Source organism: Sphaerodactylus townsendi, linkage group LG09 (assembly GCF_021028975.2).
Source record: "Sphaerodactylus townsendi isolate TG3544 linkage group LG09, MPM_Stown_v2.3, whole genome shotgun sequence".
Taxonomy (NCBI): Eukaryota; Metazoa; Chordata; class Lepidosauria; order Squamata; family Sphaerodactylidae; genus Sphaerodactylus; species Sphaerodactylus townsendi.
This window is the reverse complement of record NC_059433.1, coordinates 34,216,565-34,237,662: the sequence shown is the minus strand read 5'-3', so window position 1 is coordinate 34,237,662 and position 21,098 is coordinate 34,216,565. Positions and strand designations below refer to the sequence as shown.

At 41.6% G+C, this 21,098-nt stretch overlaps 1 protein-coding gene across 5 annotated transcripts in view; it reads right to left on the bottom strand.

The window, feature by feature from the left end:
- Window positions 1-21,098, bottom strand: part of NETO1 (neuropilin and tolloid like 1) — a 126,830-nt gene that overhangs the window by 51,809 nt on the left and 53,923 nt on the right. The gene's annotated exons all lie outside the window — the stretch shown is intronic.

The window sequence follows — 21,098 nt, the reverse complement described above, 5'->3', positions numbered from 1 at the left end:
TGTAGGCATTTGAACAAGCTGAGATTAGAACTTCCTTTATGGAAAAAGCTTCCTTGCATCATAATTCCCTTCTTCCCCATTGATCAAAATGAGTCAGAAAAGTAGGGGTTAGTAGTAAAAGCTGATTTTATCATAAACAGGCTTGTAAATAAATCATCACAGATAATAATTGAAGTATGAAACATACATCAGGTAGGAAGGCCAGCCCACATAAGTAGTAGTGTGCAATCTATTAGTACTGTGTTCTCTGGGAAGAGGGACTTCTTTAACAGCCAATAAATACTTCGTGCTTTTCGAAAAGAGAAAGAGCTAATAGATTAAAAATCTAGAAAAGTCACTGGAATCCACAGAGTTATTTATCCAGGGCAAATCTGCTTCCCTGTAGGGGCATGTTGTAAAGAGTGTTGATTTTATTCTTCATAGTTCTTGCCTCAGGCCCCTTCCACACAGTAAATGTATAATTGGGATATATATAGTTGGGATAAATAAACCAGTTGTCCTGTTTCCGTGTTCACATGCATCCGTGCAGGCAATGATTGGAGCCCATGGAAACAATCCAGGTTGCTGTCACGCCTTCCCATGGAGACTCATCTCTTTTTAAAATTATTTCCCATGTGTAGCTACGCAGGTGTGCACAAATGAACCCCCACAGCCATACTGATGTCCCATGATATGACCATCTGCATAGCTAAGCAGATGCAAGATGGGAAAAAAATTAAAAAGGAAAAGGGAGGCAAATAAAGGCCTCCTGCCTGGCTGTTCGCTCGCAAGCGGCTGCAACCCAGGATTGTTTAAAAGACTTGCTTGCTTAGTGATTTTCAAAAAATCCAAGTTGGGGGAAATAACATGGGGCAGACTCATTTTGGGAGTGGAATCTGTGCAGAGTCCCCCCTCCCCCCAAAAAACTTTTTTTTAGCATCCTACATCCATGTTTATTGATATGTATGGAAGGGGCCTCAGGGGGTTTCCTAGAATTGGTACAGGATGCTGCTGGTAATGCAAAGCAAAACATGACATTGGTGCAAAGGTTGTCTGGCAACAACATTAACTTCAGAGGTAGATGTGCAAACTGGAGTATCCTGTAGCACGTTACTTCAAGAGTGCTTGCACCCTGAGTAATGAAGTGAGGTAATATCAGCACCCAGAGAAATGAATACCTTCCTCCTCAGAAATTTCCCACAGCCTGAGAATACTCCAGAAATGCTATAATTCACTGTAATGCACTTCTTTTCAGGTGACTTTGGGTGGCCACAATGTAGTGGATAGCAGAGGGAGAGAGGGAGCTAGCTAGAATGTTAACCTTTCAGGATCCGGAAGATATTGACAGATGCTTTGTAGCTTAGAGCTGCTTTTTCTGCTTTTATATTTGAAGGTGCTGCAAACAACTCTCTGCATTCAGGAAAAAAAAACCTTTTTTATATAGGTAAGGACGGTTTATAGGTATTTTATAGGTAAGGATGGTTTGGCTATCATTCTACTCAGTGAGCGTATTTGATATTCACCTTCCTAAGCAGCCATCCTTTCCCTCATCACATACAAAAAAATTGCTGACCCAGAAAACTTGACGAAAATCTGTTGGGACTCAGCCTACTAAAACTGATGATTAATACTTGTTAATTGGTTCAATGAGTTTATTAACTTTAAATTGTTTTTCCCCCAGCTGGATTAGACTGCAACAACCCGGTAAGGAGGGAAAAAAATTAAAAACATGTTTTTAAAGACAGCTTCTGAGTAAAAAAAAAACTAGGGGAACAAAACATGCACACACAGAGTAGAAGTTTAATTTCTACTCTGTGTGTGCACGTTTTGTATATATATAAACTATATTATGGAGTTTTACATGACATACACCATGCTGTGGTTTTATCTTCACAGTAATTTTTTAGATAGGTTACACCCACAAAATAGCCGCTTGTTTAATACTACTGGTAAGTCTGAGCAGAGGTTTGCCCACTTCAGTCCAATCTTCTATATACTGAACTTTCCATCTCTGAAACAGTATATATTCACTAAAAGGCAGTTTTGAATAATTATGCATTAATCTCCACATGGCACTCAAGTCATTGCAAAGCTTGTCTGATGAGGATGTGATGTGTTTCTGATCTCTTAATTGTGGTTAAGAGATATGAGATGGACAGAACTTGCCAGCAGTCAGGTAGGTAGTAGGGGGATGTTGATTTAATGTCAGGAGGATGGGGGTTTCCTACTCACTTTGCCAGACACTGAAAAACAAGCTATTTGCCAATTGCTCTACAAAATTGCTGTTTAATAAACCCAGTTCTGCTCTCAAGGCCAGGGACTAATCCTACCTCCTAGTTAGCATTTTGGGCAGACTAAACCATGACTAACATTGATGGAGCAAAGGAAGATATAATTGACTGCCCATTTCCTATTTCCCAAAAGGGATAGAATCATAAAGTTAGAGGGGGCCAAACAGACCATCCAGTCCAACCTCCTGATCAATGTAGGATCAGCCTGAAGCATCCATGACAAAGGTTCATCCAACCGCTGCTTGAAAATGGCGGAAGGATGAGCTCACCACCACCCTAGATAGTCAATTCTACTGCTGAACTACTCTTACTATGGTTACATTACAACTGCACTTCTGTTTCGGATTGTCTTACATCTACTGCCTACCCTAGACTAGCAGAAATGTTTGGAAAAGGAGTAAAACTAAACAAAACTGTCTACATGTAGAAAAGATTAGTCCCTCTAAGCTTGTACTAACTACATAAAAATCTGCCAGAGTAAAGGCCAAGATTATTTCCAGGCTTGAATACTCTTGGAAGTGTGTAGAAAGAAATTTGGGGGGGGGGGAGAAAGAGTGAGACATCTGTACTTATTCCTAATTTAGGACTAAAAATCCAGTATTTTCCTTCTTTCTGCCCCATTTTATATCACTAAATATGTTTCATTTCTTTTTTTCCTCCATGTCAATAATTGTCAAGAGGAGATTCAGTTTCCTATAAACCTGGGAATGTATTTTTGCTCATTCAGCCCTTTGTAAAAGCTTGTCCCATTTATCAGCAGCAAACAAGCCCCCACTCAATGATGAAAAAAAGTTTAGATTAGCATTTTAATTTTTTTTATTTTAGAAACATATGTTTTCTAAATTGCTTATAATTAATGATGTTGCGGTTTCTCATGTTTCAAAATCAATCTTATTCTGCTTGCTCTCTCAAGCTGAATACTTCTATGCTTCAATGGATAACAGTTCAGTCTACAAAGAGCAATATGTTGAGTATATTTGTATCTGTACAATTGATGGCATTCATTTTTACATGGACAGTTGGACAGAGTCTACTGTCAGTGTATGTCCAGAACTTTCTAGTTTCATTGGACATATGTAAACTGTCTGGTACAATTCTGGAAGCCCCCAAAACCATGTTTCCTATCACCTCCAGCACAATGTCATACTGTGAGAAGAATACTTTATAAAGAAACAAAATGGTTCTGTTCAAAGATTAAATAGCTATTTCCTGTAGCTGGCTTCTCACCCTCTCTCCAAGCCTTACCTTACAGGGTCAACTAGGAAAGAGGAAGAGTAAAATCTGCACATTTTGCGAAGATGTGTCAACCACTTGCAAATGCCCTTCAAAGATTTTAGAGCAGTTTTGGGTCAAGCATGAAGGTGTTTTCACATCAGCACTTACAATCAACAGAAGACCCATATCCAGAAGCAGGGCTGAATCTGCCAGTGGGAGCAGCATGCAGTCACACAAGCAGATTTGCTTCCTCAGGGCATTTGACTTCAGCAGAGGAGCGATTCCACTGGTGTGGGACTGCTGCTCTCCCCTGGCACTGGGACACGGTGCCAGCCAGGGTGCCAGCATCCCAGCACCATGCCACAGCTGGCAAAGCAGGGGTAGTTCAAGGGCTTGGTTGGAGAGGAGCTGATTTTAGTTGGCTCTCTTCCAGCCATTTGCAGCATTATGCCAACAACCAAGAATTCAGGCATAAGCCACCCTTTTGGAAGGCATAAGTTTATTGCGGTCCATAGGTTTCTTGGCAGCAGGGAGGTTTTTTCACCCCACACTGCTGGGAAGTTTCCTTGGGAGTGACCCTCCCCCCTCCACTGCCAGAAAGATTCCTGGGGTTGGTGTGTGGGGGGTGCCCAGGCGTGTGGTTCTTGGATGGGGTTGTTAGTCTTCCACATAGTTTCTCCAGACCATTGTCCTGCTTTCACACCACTACATCATATTAGGGAATACTCTGGCCTGAATTAACTCGATCTTGCTTGCCAGTGATGCATTCTTGAACCTTAAAACTTTTTCTAGCCCCTTCATAGCTCCCCTTTCCAGACTCAGTTTCCTTCTGATTTTTCTGTTGCAGTCTCCATTTTGGTTGATGGGGGAGCCAAGGAACAGCAAGTCTTCAACAATTCCCCATACTATATTTAAGTTTCCATCTCCAAGAGCAGTAAGGAGTAGGGGAGAAACAGCAAGAGAAGAGCCTGAACTAACAGTTACCTGCCCCATCTAGGCATTATCCAACCAGATCACTAGTTCACTCAAAACACAATCATTCAGATTAGCCATTCTATGCAATATAAACACAGAAAGCACTGCACAAAGTCAGGAACTTTGTGGAGCTTTCATTGATGGGGTCTGTTTGCTCAAGGTAATCTGTTATGTGGGGTTGTACATAGGTTAGACAGGCAGGGGCCAGAAGGTAATAGAAGCAGAGGTTTAGGCTTGCTCCCTGCCAATGATAAGCAGCCTCCCTGTTGTGAGGTAGGCCCTTAGACAGATTGAGAGCAGGTTGGAAAGCACAAGTCCCTTGGAACAGGACCTGGAACAGGAGTTTCACAGCTTTTACACCAGTTTTGTGGCACTATGATGCAGCAATATTCTTTCAGACAGGAATCAGGCACGAGGTAGGGCTAAAATGCATGTCACAATAATGTATACCTATTTTAAAATACATCTAAGTTTGCTCTGCGATTTCCAGATATTGCGAACAAATTATTTTCATAAGGAACAGAGATGTCTCCACTTGTTTCAGCTGTTTTCAAAGCACCATAGAAGCAAAAGGGCTGAGAAACAATACTGCAGCCTAAGAACTCTTCTTATCAGTCATCTGGAACAGTAGCACAGATCCATGTGTCCCCTACTGAGTCATGTGGACATCTATTCCATTGATAGGAACATTACAAGTCAAATTCATAATATGAGGCAGTGCTGTTCTGACCGACCCTGGTCATACATACACAACCCCATTCTGCATAGATGTTTTGCCTCTAGTCTAAAGAGATCAGAAGCAGGCTGCAGTGGAGGACAGTTAGGAAAAACTGTAGGTCTGACTCAATACAGGTTCACAGACCTTTGCTACAAACTGTTTATGTCTCTTTTATCTGCCCATGACCTAAAGTGAAGTGACATCTTCCAGTTCATGCCACGGTGAGGTCAAACACTGACCATTATTATTATTTATCTGACTGTCTACATGATACATGCTTGAGAAATTCACCTAATCTCTCCTACATCAAGCTTAACCAAAGGCAGAGAAAAGGCTCATTTGTCCCAGCAGGGTTTAATTAAACCTCTCCTCTAAAAGCGAGAACACTGCTTGGCCTGATTTGCAGAGGAATCACTCACAATATTTTCATGTTAAGTATAAGCCTGCTTCCCTGCTGAGGTTTTGCTCCTGTTCGACATGTGTATATGTTTGGAACATCCAGATGACATCTTCTCTGCTACCAGTTAATCATTCATGCTACATGTTTTGCCCCACTTTACTGCAATCTTTTCCAAACCTAGTTTGATGTTCTAAAAAAAGATGAACTGAAGTGGGTTTGTATACAACATGGATGGGGGGGCGGGCACATGTTTGTGTAGGTCCCAGCTATCCTGACAACATGTGTCTTCTTCAAGCCCCACCAGTCAGTCCTTCTTGTCACTGGAGGGCTTTTACCAGAGGTGGGATCCAACCAGTTCTCACCACTTCTCTAAAAATGGTTACTATTTTTTTCTGAGTGCTGAGAAGGGGTTATTAAAGCAGCCTCTCTGCCCAATAGGGACTGGAGGTGCGTGTGTGCAGTGGCACCACTGTTTGAATCCCACCACCATCGGAACCGGTTATTAAAATTTTTGGGTCCCACCACTGGCTTTTACATACTTAAAATGGCACTTCATCTGTTCCTGTAGAATTGTAACATTACAATGATCTATCTTATTTATTATTATTTACTTCATCTACACCCCAGTTTTCTCTCCTCCATTTTATCCTTACAACAATCCTGTTAGGTTGGTTAGACCAAAGTCACCCAGTGGCTTCCATGGCAGAGCAGGGATTCAAACCCAATTCTTCCAGATCCTAGTCTGACACTCTAACCACTGGCTCTCCTGATAATTTCTCTGAATACAGACAGACAGACAGACAGACAGACAGACAGACAGACAGACAGACAGACAGACAGACAGACAGACAGACAGACAGACAGACGCCTTTATTGGCATTATAAATTACAGTATCTTTTTATTATGGATATATTTCTTTACCCTCATCTCTGTGATAAAAGGGATTAGAAACTTACTTTTTGAAACCAGAAGCTGAAAATTCAGAAGACCTAATGGATGGATTGCTGTACATTCACAACGCTATAGCAACATGTCAACAGTTGATTTTTAAAAGCTCCAAAAAAACCCTCTGGTGGTAGAGGGAAATGGCAGCCAACTGGGTGGAATGTGGGAAGCAAACATCTCTGCCTTCACAGTGGGAATAAAAGATACACAGAGAGTCAGTGTTCTGTGGAAGCAACCTAAAACACCTGTTTCCTACATTTTATGGCATATCAAGCATGTAGTTTAAAACAAGTATTTAAGAGAAATAAACATTATATTTTTTATCAAGGTTTAAAGAGAGACACACTAAAAGCATAATGGATTAGAAGCTCCTATGAAGAACAATTGTGTTAAATCTGAGTGGAGCAGAGCCTGCATCATAATCTCATTTATGCACTGATCGCTAGCCTGCACGCTGTCAAAGAATGAGTGAAAACAAAGCTCTCAGTGGCTCAAGGCAAAAGAAAGCAGCCCATATTGCTACTGACATGACTAGTTGTTTTTCACATACACTATTCCCGTGATTCCCAGAGCTGTTTGAAATTATCTGGCATTTGAATCCATGTTCTTGCTGCCAGCCATGTTTCCCATCGTCCTTCCCATTTTAAAAGGACAGTTAATGGTGGAGCTGATTTTGATAAATGGAGCATCCATATCCTCATCTGTATCAGTTAAGGATGTCTGATGATCCTTAATTTAAAGGAGTGTTTCATGTCCCGTAACATCAAAGCTAGAACATAACAGATGCCCTTTACTTCCAAGCTGTATAGTTAAATTCAATAATATACTCCACAGCAAGTCTGCTGTAGTCCTTAAGGGTGTTGGCTCAGCAAGGAGTGCCCCTGAGGCTGCCAAATGCTACATCAATCTCCTGCCTCCAGAGTTCCTCCCTACCTAAAGAAGTTAACATTCCTCCCCTTCTCTTTTCCCTAGAGTACTACACATGATCTTAGCTAAAATGCCAAGAAGTGATCTTCCCAAGAACAGCAAATTATAAATGCTCAGTAAGGTTTTCCACACTCTCACAGACTTCTTATAAGAGTTTTAAAATGCCCATCTGGACATGCAGGTCATTCTACACTGAGCTTGTCACACTGAAGTTAAAGATTCTCAGAGAAGTATGAAGGAAAGGTGTGCTAAATACCTTGGAAGTATGAAATAAAAGGTGTGCTTAGGTGTGCTCTTGTGCTGGGGATAAAATGATGCAGAAAATGAGGTAGCAGTACTGAGGGATGGAATGGGACAGTGGCTGCCAACCACCAAAGTCTGACACACAAGGCCACTGACTTACCTTGCTTGTTCTTAACCGATTTATTGAATCTAATTACCAATACAGTTCCCATATAATGAATCAGAGCAAGAGAGTATCTAACCCTGTAAGCCAATTCTATTCTCCAGGACTCCAAGGCCCCTTTCGCACATGCAGAATAATGCATTTTCAATTCACTTCAACAATTGTTTGTAAGTGGATTTTGCTATTCTGAACAGTAAAATCCAGCTGCAAAGTGCATTTAATTGTGCATTATTCTACACAGTAAAATCCATCTGCATAGTGGATTGAAAGTGCATTATTCCACATGTGCGGAAGGGGCCCAAGCAGAGACCTTTCCCAATCACCTACTATTTAATTACTATCAAGTGAAGATAGAAAATCATCTAGACCCTCAAGGGTGAAAGTCATACACTTAATTATAGAGCATTTCAATAAATACATTTAAAGAGTATTCCTGGGATGCATGGGCTTGTTGAGAATATGAAGCCAGGATCTACCACACAATGCAAAGGCAATATATTTGCCCCAAGATTTTGACATATTCTTCATGCTGGGGCCAAAAGATTTGCACTTGCTGCCCATTTGTTTCCAGGCACATTTCAGAGTGCTGATTCTTACCTTTGTAGCCCCAAATAGCTTGGAGGCAGGGTATCCTTCAGGGGACATATTGCCCAGCTCATCAGTTAAGATCTGCCTCACAAACTCAGCTATCAGAGTCCCTGCCTTCAGACGTGAGGTGGGGGCAACTGGAGACAGGGAATTCTCTGTGGTGACACCTCATCTTTGGAATGCCTCTTTAAGGCTCACATGAAATCCACATTGCTTTCTTTGGGTGTCAGGCCAAAAAATTTCTTTTTACCCATGCCTTTTTAATTCAAGGGGAGGAGAAAATCACTGGCAAGATCACTGAAAGGGATGGTATAGAAATGCCTGATGGCCAAATGATCAAGTGCAATCAAAAGAAAGCATATAAATACCTAGGCATTTTGCACCTGGATAACATCAAGCAAAGGTAAGTGAAGACTGTAGTCAGCAGAGAATACGCCCAGAGGGTCAGGAAATTTTAAAATCTAAATTAAATGGCTCAAATACCATCAAGGCCATCAAAACCTGAGCCATTCCCATCATTAGGTACATCACTGGAATCATAAACTGGACACAAGATGATTTGGATGCATTGGGCAGAAAAACTCATAACATTTTGAGAATGAATTATGCCTTACACTTATGTAGTGATACTAATAGATTATTAGTATTATTAGAGATACTAGATCATCTCTAATTATTAGAGATTATTAGAGATCTGGTGGCAGAGGGTTACTGCAAGTAAAGAAAACAGTGAAGGAAGAGAACCATGTGCTGGTCAATTATGTGAATGAAAGTCAAGAATAGGCATTATTGATGTGAAGAACAGGAATTCCAGTGAACCAAGGAGGAGTACAGGAAAAAAATGTGATGAAAACAAAGATTGAAAGCTGGCACAACAAAACATTACATGGCCAGTTTCTGGAGAAGATCAAGGATAAGGTGGACAATGGAATGACATGGCTCTGGTTAACAACTAGAACTTTGAAAAAGGAAACTGAACCACTGATTTTAGCTGCTGAAGAGCAGGTGATTAGGACAAACAATCAAGGACAGAATTGAAAAATCCTCAGTGCAGATTGATGCAAAGTACAAATTGTGCAAGGAAGTCAACAGAACTGTGGAATACATACTCAGCTGCTGCACAAAAATTGCTCAGTCTGTGTACAAACAGAGGTGCAACTCAGTGGGTAAGATGATCCACTGGAGTTTACGTAAGAGTTACAACATCAGGACAGATAAAAACTGGTGGGAACATTGTCCAGAAAAAGTAATGGAAAATGAGAAGGTCAAGATTTTGTGGGATTTTCAAATCCAAATGTTGGCACATAATAAACGGACATCACAGTGGTTGAAGACAAAGAAGTAACCATCACTGACATGGCAATACCTGGTGACAGCAGAGTAGATGAAAAAGAACATAAGAAGGTCACTAAATACCATGATTTAAAAATCAAGATCCAGCAATTATGGCACAAACCAGCTGAGGTCATCCCAGTGGTAATCTGCACTCTGGGTGCCATTTTGAAAATACTAGGGCGGCCCTTGAAACGTATTCAAATTGACAAAATCAACATCTGTCAGATTCAAAAAGCAGCCCTTCTGGGATCTGCATGAATACTTCACTGATACGTTACAATGTCCTAGGCCTCTGGGAGAAGTTTGAATTGTAATGAAAGGCCAACAACCAGCTAAAGAACTGGCAGCTGTGAGATTAAACAAATAATAATTTAAACAGTATTTTAGCCTGAAAACTATTATTTTAATATCCTTTGTTCTATTCTTATGATCTATTTTCTTATGTTGGTCTAAGGCTTTTTAAATGCTGAATTTAATAAATATCTTTTGATTGTTATTGCATTTTATTTTGGTAAACCTCCTCAGGAAAAAAAATATGGCATAAAAATGTTCTAAATAAACATGGCATGATTTTTGAGGACTGCATCCAACCAGGCTGAGCCTGAACCACAGAGGGGATAGATCCCTCAGATTGTTACTCTACAAGTTGAATAGCTAAGATTTTGGACCCTGAAGGTGTTTCTAAAGGGCTAAGTAGAAGATTAAAGGTTTAAAGAGAGAGGCCTGTAGTTTTGCCAGATTAGGATGAAAAAAAGTTTCAGCCTGCTCTCAGTTTTCTCCTTATCCCACAGCCTCAGTGAACTGTCCAGGGTCCTGAATTTTCCCCAGCAGTGGTCTTCAGTCTGTGCAGAACAAGGACCCACTGAACATTTTTATGCCATCTGAATGCTGCATTTTGTGGTTCCTATGTAGCATTCAGACTCGTATTAAGGAGCACGAAAGACACTGTCGGCTTAACCATCCTGAAAAATCTTCAGTTACAGAACATGTGTTAAACAAAAATGGACATAACATTTTATTTGAGAACACTGAAATTCTGCACTATTTATTTATTTATTTATTTATTAAACTTTTATACCGCCCCATCCTCTAGGGGCTCTGGGCGGTTTAGAAGGTTACTATGTTAGACTGCACAGGGAGGCCATTGAAATTCACAAACACCAAGACAACTTCAACAAGAAAGAAGAGACTCTGAAAATTAACAAATCTTGGCTACCAATACTTAAAAAATGGACTGATAACCCCACCTGCATACAATGTACTCAACCATACCTTTGCATAGCAAGTTCCACCCAAACACTTACTGATTGGTTCCCCATCATGGGACATGAACAACATACCCCACTAAACTTTCCCTTCTCACTAGACACAGTGTGAAACAGACTTTTCTCTGTGATACACCTCTGAAGATGCCAGCCACAGATGCAGGCGAAATGTTAGGAACAAAAACTACCAGACCACGGCCACACAACCTGGAAAACCCACCACAACCAGTTGAATCTGGCCATGAAAGCCTTCGACAATACATTAAAATACTCTGTCTGACCTTTGCTACATATTTCCCAACCTTTCTTAATCTTTTTCCCACCAGCCGTGGAAGTTTCCTGTTTCTTATAACTTTTTCGCCATGGCAAGAGGGGGGGGGGGGATCCCAAAATGAGAAACAATTATCCTGTTAACTTTTATAGTTTGCTAAGAGAAGAAGGAATTTGCCATCCCAATCTGGGAGGGGGCAAATTTACTGATGGGAATGGTGTGCAGCCACACCAATGCATTTGCCCTCCCTGGGGTTTTGGCCCTGGCAGAGGGGAGAATCCACCAGTGTGCAGCCATCACCACCCTCCCCAGCAGTGGGACACAGTGCAAAACACCCACCAGCATTCTCCCCCCCGCCAGCCATGACTGGTGCAGCAGGGGTGGTTTGGGGGAATGGCTGCAGCTGAGATTGCAGACTGTCCTGTTATGCCAGCAGCTGGGACTGCAGACTTACAGCACTGAAAAGGTAGCATAAGTCTATTCAGACCATTAAGAGCTTCCTGGAAGCAGAGAGGCTTTTTGGCATTTTAAGCCTCCCATTCTGTCAGGAAGCTTCTTTGGGGGAAACAACCCAGTGCAGCCATGGCCCTACAGCTGGTTGCCTGGTCTCTTGGACGACGCTGCCCATTTGCTAACTGGGAATCTTACAAGATCACAACACAAATCAACTGAGAAGAAAATGTTAAAATAGTTTTATTGGGGTAAAAATTATTAGAGGATCTGAAGATACCAGCCACAGATGCAGGCGAAACATCAGGAGAAAATGCTACTGGAACACGAGCATACAGCCTGGAAACCCCACACCACACCACACCAAATATTGTTATAATGTTATAAAAATGTAAGAAGTTCTTGACATTGCTTATTTATGTGTAAACTTCATTTCATACCATTGAGGGGTGATGGATGAATTCATTGAGGGGTGATGGAGAAATTGGGCAGGTCAGACTAGGATTATATTAAGGTTTGGGGGAGGGTTGTGTCAGTGTTGCTCATGGCCTCTGACTGGGTACTTACTCCTAGCATGCATCCAGGTCACTTGCAGTTCCTCCTTGGCCTGTTGATGTGCTGGCTGGAGGTGCTGCTTTGCCCCTATAACTGCTTCTCTCCACACGTCCCCTTTACACCTCTGTGCCCACCAGTTTCTGGTAGTTCTAAGCCCAAGTTCCAGGAGAGTGGTTGACCTTGGGTCCAAGGTTCTCCTGCTGACCTGCTCTTGTTGGACTGGAAATCCCACCCTTTAAATTTGGGCTACTGCCCACTGCCCAGAATCCATTCCTGCCCTACTTGTCATCTTGGGGTCTCCAGATCCTCCAGCTGGGGCATTGTCAGCTGACAGCACTGCTGCAGCCAGTGTGGTGTAGTGGTTTAGAGCAGTGGTCTCGATAATCTGGAGAATTAAGTTTGATTCCCTAGTCTTCCACATGAGTGGCAGAATCTAATCTGGAGAACCCAGTTTGTTTCCCCTCTTCAACACACGAAGCCTGCTGGATGACCTTGGGCTAGTCACAGAACTCAGTTCCACCTCCCACCTACCTCACGTGACTGTTGTGGGGAGGGGAAGGTGTTTGTAAGCCATGTTGAGACCTCTTGAAAGTACAGAAAAAAATGGGTATAAAAACCAACTCTCCTTCTTCTGGACCCCTCCTAGTTTCTGCTACCTGGCCCCAACCTGCAGCTGCCTGCATTGTCCCAGCTTGGGCTGGCCTTTTTTTCCTCCAGAGCAGCATCCACTCTGCCTCCCTGCTGCAGCCACCTCAATGTGTCTTCTAATTGCCAACCTTCACCCTTCAGATGGAACAATGCAAATGACATGAGATCACTGTACTTCTCTATGTCTTTTTCTTAAAGAAACTGCAGTAAGGGAGATTTGGGGCTGGAAGCACAGCACTAGAACCAGTAAGATAACTATTCTCCCCATGCTGTCTCCCTGATTTTTTTTAATCCTCTCTGGCTGCTATTAGTCCTGATATAAAGGCTAAGGGTTAAGCCAGGCTACGGGTTAAACCTGATGCAGTGGAAGTCTTCATGTATTTATGCATGGCTCTACTGATTCACATCTAATGTAGGGGAAATCTGTTTTTGATCAAAAATAGAATATACAAGTGAAAGGAATGTTGTCAACTTTTAACTTATACCTTGCTATTCTCCATTTCCAAAGAACACACTTAAGAGATGGAGATAGTTGCCCACATTCATGCTTTCCATTTAAAAAACAGATTTCTATTCCCCCCCACCTCCACACACACTTATTTATTTATTCTATTTTAAAACTATACTTATTTCCTGGAACTCAAGGCCTTCTCACAACAATCCTATGAGGCAGAGAGAGAACGACTGTCTGCAGATCACTCCAATGAGATCTGTAGCAAACTTGTAAGTTGAACCCAGGCCTCTCTAGCTGTGGTCCAACACTCTTAACAGTACAACCCAATGGTAAGAAAAGGTGGACTTTTGTATGAATACATGAGGATGACCCCATGGAAAGCTTCATACAGCAATGTCACAAGACAGTCTAAGGGCTTGTTAGTGATCTGAAAGGAATTCACCACTCTCATCCAATTCTTGCGTGCCAAACGTGAGATAGTGTGAAGGTCCAATAAACATGATGTATCCAATCTGCAAGCAAGATTTTTATTTGTTTATAACACAGGGATCATTCCCCCTCCCCAACTATCTGATATTTGGCAGGTAGAAGAAGTAGAAGAGTTTGGATTTATATCCCCCCTTTCTCTCCTGTAGGAGACTCAAAGGGGCTTACAATCTCCTTGCCCTTCCCCCCTCACAACAAACACCCTGTGAGGTAGGTGGGGCTGAGGGAGCTCTGAGAAGCTGTGACTAGCCTAAGGTCACCCAGCTGGCGTGTGTGGGAGTGTACAGGCTAATCTGAATTCCCCAGATAAGCCTCCACAGCTCAGGCGGCAGAGCTGGGAATCAAACCCGGTTCCTCCAGATTAGATACACAAGCTCTTAACCTCTTATGCCACTGCTGCTCCTACGCCACTGCTGCTTGAGGTAATTTCCTTTGAGTAAGAAGTAAAAACCCTGAGAATCCCAGTTTGATAAATTTCACACTGAAACCAATGGAAATGAACAGCAAATTAAATAAGTACAGCCAATAGCCATAATGAAAGATTTAATGAACCCCATTTTTTTCAAAGGAAAATGAACTGAAAATGAAAACAAAAAGAACTGGGTACATCCCTTCTGGCTAATAATAAAAGCTTGAAGTGTTATGGTACATTGGCTAAACAAGAATAGCCAGTTTGTAATTTCTAATATGTAATCTAAAAAAAATTTACTTTTAGTCAACTTGACTGAAATGCAACGGAAGTTAGACTTCTATCAGCCCAAACCAGACCGTGAAGGTGGCCAGGAATGGCACTGCTGTTGCTCCACTCCACCACCTACAGAGGGCTTTCTAGAGTCACCAGGAAGGAGAAACAGCAAAAAAACCCTTCCTGGCCTCTGGCATAACACCAAGGTCAGGGCTGTGGTGGAACTGGCCTCAAAGCCCAGGTGGGATAGACTAACATCAGCTCTACCCCCAGAAATGCCCTGGCCAGCCCCAACCCACTGGCATTCATTTTGGATGCCACTGCAGCCCCACCATGGTTGGAACTTCTGACTTTTGCAGTGGTGGGGCTGAAGGCCCTTGGCTGCCCACGTATCAGGTCCTCCACTGGAGCATTTGCCCCTTGCACCGGTGGGGTGGGCACCTGCATCAGCACAAGGCTGCACTGGTTCTACATGTAGGTCTCCCTTCCCTCTGAATCGGGCTGCCCCATGCCAATTCTCAGCCCTGTTCAGTTGAAGTATGTTCAACAATTTCGCCTCTCTAAATTCCATTTGAATCCAGATTCTTTCAGTGAACAGGTTGGGCAAGAATGCTACCATAATCTAATCAGTACTTCCGAAAGGGTATTAGCAGAAATTGGGTCAGGACACATTTCTTCAAGATTAATTCATTTGAAAATATTGTATTGATATTCCTCTTTCAGCAGACAAGGCAAACTTTGCAATAAAATGTATAATTACCACAGAAATTATGAGTCAGGTGCCTTTTCAGACTGCTCTGAGGCTTCTGCCAGCTTTAAGTTCTTGCTATTTATAGGATGTTAATCTATTAGAACACACACACACACACACACACACACACACACACACACAAACTTGAGGGGTTGAAGCTTTCAAAAAATATGCTTTGTGTGAGAAAGTCTAATGATCAATCCTTGGCAGTTAAATTGTTTCAAGTAGAAATTGTTGGGAAAGACTTTTGTTTTCTGGAAACCTTTGAAAGACTCTGGCAGTCAAACTGAATGATACTGAGCTAGATGCACCAATCGTATGGCTTGTTAGGAGACTGCTTTACATGTTCAAGACACAATAACTTATTAATGTAGTACTACCATCGGTAACTGTACATAAGAAGTCAACTTGACTTAAAAAATAAAACTTCTATGACTTTTTTGGATATGTTTTTAAATAAAAATGCTTTTTAGTATGTACAGATGGCAGTCAGAAGCCTGCTGTATAAAACTTCTATTTCAGTGAACCATTTTCAGAGATGGAAAATTATTTGGACCTCTACCCAAGTAACAGGTGCTTATCCCCTGCCTTTGTTTTTAAGTGTTTTTTTCTGTTCCTGACCTCAATTTGAGACATGCTGGAACAGAAAAGCAAATTCTTCTAAAAGGCATCTTAGAGAGCCTGACCTCTTGCTTCATCTCACTTACGATTAGTTTATCAAAAACAACATATGTTCTGCTTTCTATTGTTTCATTCAAGCCTTCTGGGTTTTCTTAATTCTCTCTGAATACTTTGTTATCCCAGGAATGAAAACATCTAAAAATCAATTCAGCTATGGTGTAATATTCTAGGCAAAGCAATACAGAGGAGGAAGGGGCCCTGTAAACACATGCTGTATGCCTTCAAATGATAAATCAATGCCACACCAACTGTCAGAACAGTCTAGCCTTGCTATCAAAGTTTTACTTGAACAAGGAATACACCATTTTCTTGAAGCAAAAGAAACCATCTGAAGACAGCTGGTCATCTAATCAACAGCCTGTGTGCTTGTCATAGATAGCATGAGACAAAGTTACAGCAAAGTCAAAAATGACAAGATCCACCAGAAAGCAATAGCCATGAATTTGAAAACAGCATGGTGTTGCTAGGTGTTTAACCAATGCATCAAACATGGCAAAGATCAAGATTCAGTGAAAGTATTAATGAGAAGCAAGCTTCTCCACAGAAAGATGGCTGTTCAAGATGTTGATATGGTCTTCCATTTGTTACTGGAAACACTAAAGAGCAATATTCTTCTGCCTGAAGGTGAAGGCTTGTTTGTTTCATTTGGAATTCCCTCCTTCCTAACCAATATTTTAATTGTTTTTAAATGTTTTGTATGTATTTTAATGCTGTTTTTCAATTGTTTGAATAATATGTATTTTGAGGGGGGGTTGATTTTAATAGTTTTAAAACGTGATTTTATCATGTAAGCTTTAAATTGGGGGCTATCATGGTGTCCCTTATGAGGACAGAAGGGAAAATATAAATTTTGTAACTACCGGTAAATAAATAATAAAATCATTATCTTTAAAGATTCAGCTTCTCTTAGGCTCATTCCACACATGCAGAATAATGCACTTTCAAGCTGCTTTCAATGCTCTTTGAAGCTGTGCGGAATGGCAAAATCCACTTGCAAACAATTGTGAAAGTGGTTTGAAAACGCATTATTTTGTGTGTGCGGAAGGGGCCTTAGATCTGCCCCAGAAGGCTTCATAATATCATATCATCTTTGTAGCTATAGTTTTAGAAAACATGTTGGAGTTTAGAAAACAGCATGCAGCATTTTTCTTGTTGATTTCTTTGCAATTCCATCTGTAGGCAAACCCTAAGGTGTCATCTTTTGGTGTCACAAATATGGCTGGGAACATAGAAGAGTAGCTGCTGATGTTGACTAAAAAGATCATGGAAGGTGCTTCTGCAGGAAGAATCGGGGCTGGACCAGTCTGTTAGCTGCTCATTGGGATGTGCCAGGTAGGGACTCAAGAAAACCACAAAGAACATTGTTTCTGATATTGTTTTGATTAAAAGTAGAACTAATACAGCATCTATATAACTTTAAAGGCCATGCAACTATTGATAACATTGTGTGGTGTTTGGAGTTATACTAATTAACAAAATACTTGAGTCATAGCAAGCTAACAATAGTTAGTGATTATTATGAAAACAGACAGAAGCTGATTGCCAGCTTCTTTTTGGAAGAAACTCCTTGCCTTGCAAATCTGCTTAATTTTGTGCAAGGCATTTGATGTTTGTTTTTAACCAGCAAGTCACAGCTGACTTATGACAAAACAGGGTTTTCAAGGCAAGAGACTACCAGAGGTAGTTTGCCATTCATTGCTTCCACATAGTGAGCCTAATATTCCTTGGTAAACTCCCATCAAAATTCTGTCCAGGGCCAATGCTGCTTAGCTTTCACGATCTGGTGAGATTGAGCTAGCCTGGGCTATCTAGGTCAAGACAAGACATTTAATAAACCCATGTAATTGCTCTCTTATAAATATTTATGTAGAATTAACAGATGGTATTCTCATATTCTTTTAAGTTAGACAGAAAGTGTAGATGTTAATAGTTACTTTCATAAAGATAAAACTGGGGTACAGATTCTGTAGTAGCATTTACATTTACTTCTGTAGTAGCATTTCCTACTTTGCTAGGAAATGAATGTTTGGATATGGAGAAATCATAGGGAAACAGGCAGCCCAATCTGGGGGTGGACCTACCTCTGGAGCTGGTGCAAGGGGCAAAGGCCAGATATATGGGCACCCAGATATATGGGCACCCAGAAGCCACATTGCTCCAATTCACCCAACCCTTGAAGAAGCCACCATACCCCAGCCCTGTCAGTGCAGGATGCTGTGCCAACATGGTTGGGGGCATTCTGGAGTCGTGACGGTGGTGGTGTCAACAGTTGGTTTTCACCCAGGCTTTGACTGCTGGGATGCTGAGGCACAGGGCACAGAAACTTACTTTTTTGCAGGGCTTTTTTCTGTTTTTTTGCATCCCTGTGCCACCAAGAAGCCCTCTTGGTAAGGTGCCACTGCTGCATCCCACCACCGGGGGGCTCTTGATTGGGCTGTAAGACTTTTTAGGAGCACATTTATGCCAGAATCAGGCCTAACAAGAGTCATCCAGAACATCAATTTTTTTTATGTTTTCTAATATTTAGGCATTTCTGATTTATTTTCTCACAGAAACCTTAGATAGCTGTACCCTTGAAGGACAAAGCCAGGTAGTTGCACAAACATATAAAGACATACAGATCTCTTTAATGGGCCTGGGAACTTGGATCAGGTTGCCTTCTCTGACTGGCATCAGCTCTCCTGGGTTCATGGTAGCATCTTTCCCATCATATACTTCCTGATCTTTTTAACTGTAGATGTCTTGGGACCTTTTGCATACATAGCAGATACCACTGAGCCAAGGGCAGCTACTACCCCTAATATTTCCTACTAGCATTTTTCATTCTGCAATACAACCTTATATTACATGAGTCTCTCAAAATTTTAAAAAGTAGCAACTGGGGGTTCATATGAGGAGTTGGTTTATAGAAGACTTCAGTGAGAGAGAGAGAGATGGGGTCAGCATGTTATCATAGAATGAACCAACAGCTGCTACAGCAAAAGCAAAACAGAGTGGTGAAGCAGTTTAGAGCTTTCTAATTTTAAAAAGACAAGGAAGAACAGAGAGAACAGTTTTTCATTTTCAGCATCAGGTCAAGCACACTGGTCAACCCATGCATGCAGGATTTTGAAGTGTAGGTCAGTAGCTTATCCAGCAGGCAGGCAATAATTAAATTTCACTAGACTGAATAAGGTTTTTGACTGCCAAATGAGAAGATTTCTTCTAGCCTGATTGACAGGACTTGTGTAAAGCTACAGAAATAATGGCCCCCGTTTGAGCAGAATATTCCCTTGTGAAATGTGTCATGAACTAACACAGTGTCATACCTGGGCCAGCCGTTGAACACACAGCAGATTCTATCAATCTTAGGAACCATTCACAGGACAGATGCCTGAAAGAGTCAATGAACCCAGCAAGTTTTAGTAACCATAGAGAGGATTAGTATTTATGCCAGTTTGAATGGGGACAGGGAGAAATTTGTGACCACAAAAGACACAGAATAACTTTTAATAAACGATGCTGGCTGAAAGAAATAATCGGCGAGTCAACTAGATCCAACTTTTACCTCAGCCGTCACCTTACTGGATATTTGGAAAACCTCTGTCTATTTTTGGATGGGAAACTGAGACTAATATTACTGGGTTTTTTTGTCATAAGGTTTACTGAGATAATGCATATGATGCCTGGGCAGGATTACTCCTGTCTAAACCTAATGTTTACTCTGGACCTCGGTTGGAGTAACTTTGCATAAATTCTGTTCAGTGGGGCAAAGAGATGCACATACTTGACTCTCCCTTTAAAGTTAACAGAAGCAAAAAGTGACTAACTTTAAGGAAGGGACCATGGCTTAGTGACAGGGCATTGGTGTGGCATACAGAAGGTCCCAGGTTCAGTCCCTGGCACATCCAGTGAAAAAAGTGGTAGGCACTGGAGCGTCACTGCTAGTCTGAGTAGACCTTGATGGACTGATGGTCTGATACAGTAAAAGGCAGCTTCATGTGTAGAAGTGGCCCCATCATGCCACAAATTTTGCTAGTTTAGTTTGGTTAATTAGAACTAATATACTACCCTTCCCTGTTGGGTTCAGAGTGGCTCACGACCATTCAGTGTAATAACGTAACAGTAAAAACATTTTAAAACAATCCTGTAAATTATAATTATCCTAATTGGCTATAAACAGTATTCCATACTTATGAGGGATTGATGCATAGGTGTGTTGAGGTGGTGGGGGGCTCAAACCCCAGACACCACTGGAGGGGATCACATGGGGAGTGGCTGAGAGGGGAGGTCCCGGCCCTTCTTCACTTTCGGTGACATGCTGGCCCATGTGCCAAATGCAGGCTATGCAGGCCAGTTCAGGCTTTGCTGCACCTTGGGGAAGCAGATGCAAGGCCAGAAGGCAAGAGAGGGCCCAGGCATGAGAGGGGGGTTCAAGGTGCACCTCAGATGACCCCTGGTGGCCACTTCCCATGAGGGGTGCCTCTGCCACCCTGCCTCTCTGCAGAAATAGGGACCTATGTCAGAAGTAAATCCCACTGTTTTGCCCGCCCTCCCTCCCTCCCTCCCTCCCTTCCTTCCTTCCTTCCTTCCTTCCTTCCTTCCTTCCTTCCTTCCTTCCTTCCTTCCTTCCTTCCTTCCTTCCTTCCCCCTTTGTCTCTAAATCTGTAACACAAGGTATTTATAAATGGAAAAAGTTTTAATAGTCTTTATAAAAGTCTTTATAAATATCAAATAGCGAAGTGTTTATAAATGGGGAAGGAAATATTAACATCTTGCAACACGTATTGCTTATAATGGAAATGTTTATAATGTCTGTCAAGAAATCTACAGAAAACAATCATATTCTGAACGAAGTTGCTATGGCATACTCTTTTATTCAATGTTGTCTGCATACACTTGAATCTTGATGGGCTCCTTTATAGCATGCCACATTCAGCAGAATTATATTTTGTGTGGCAAAAATCTGATGTCCCAAAGTAAGGAAACTGTTGCCTTCCAGTTTTAATTTCTGGATCAGGCTCAAGGGTAGGCCCACATAAAGCAAGTTACAGTAGTCTAATCTGGAGGTGACTGTCACACAGATCACTATA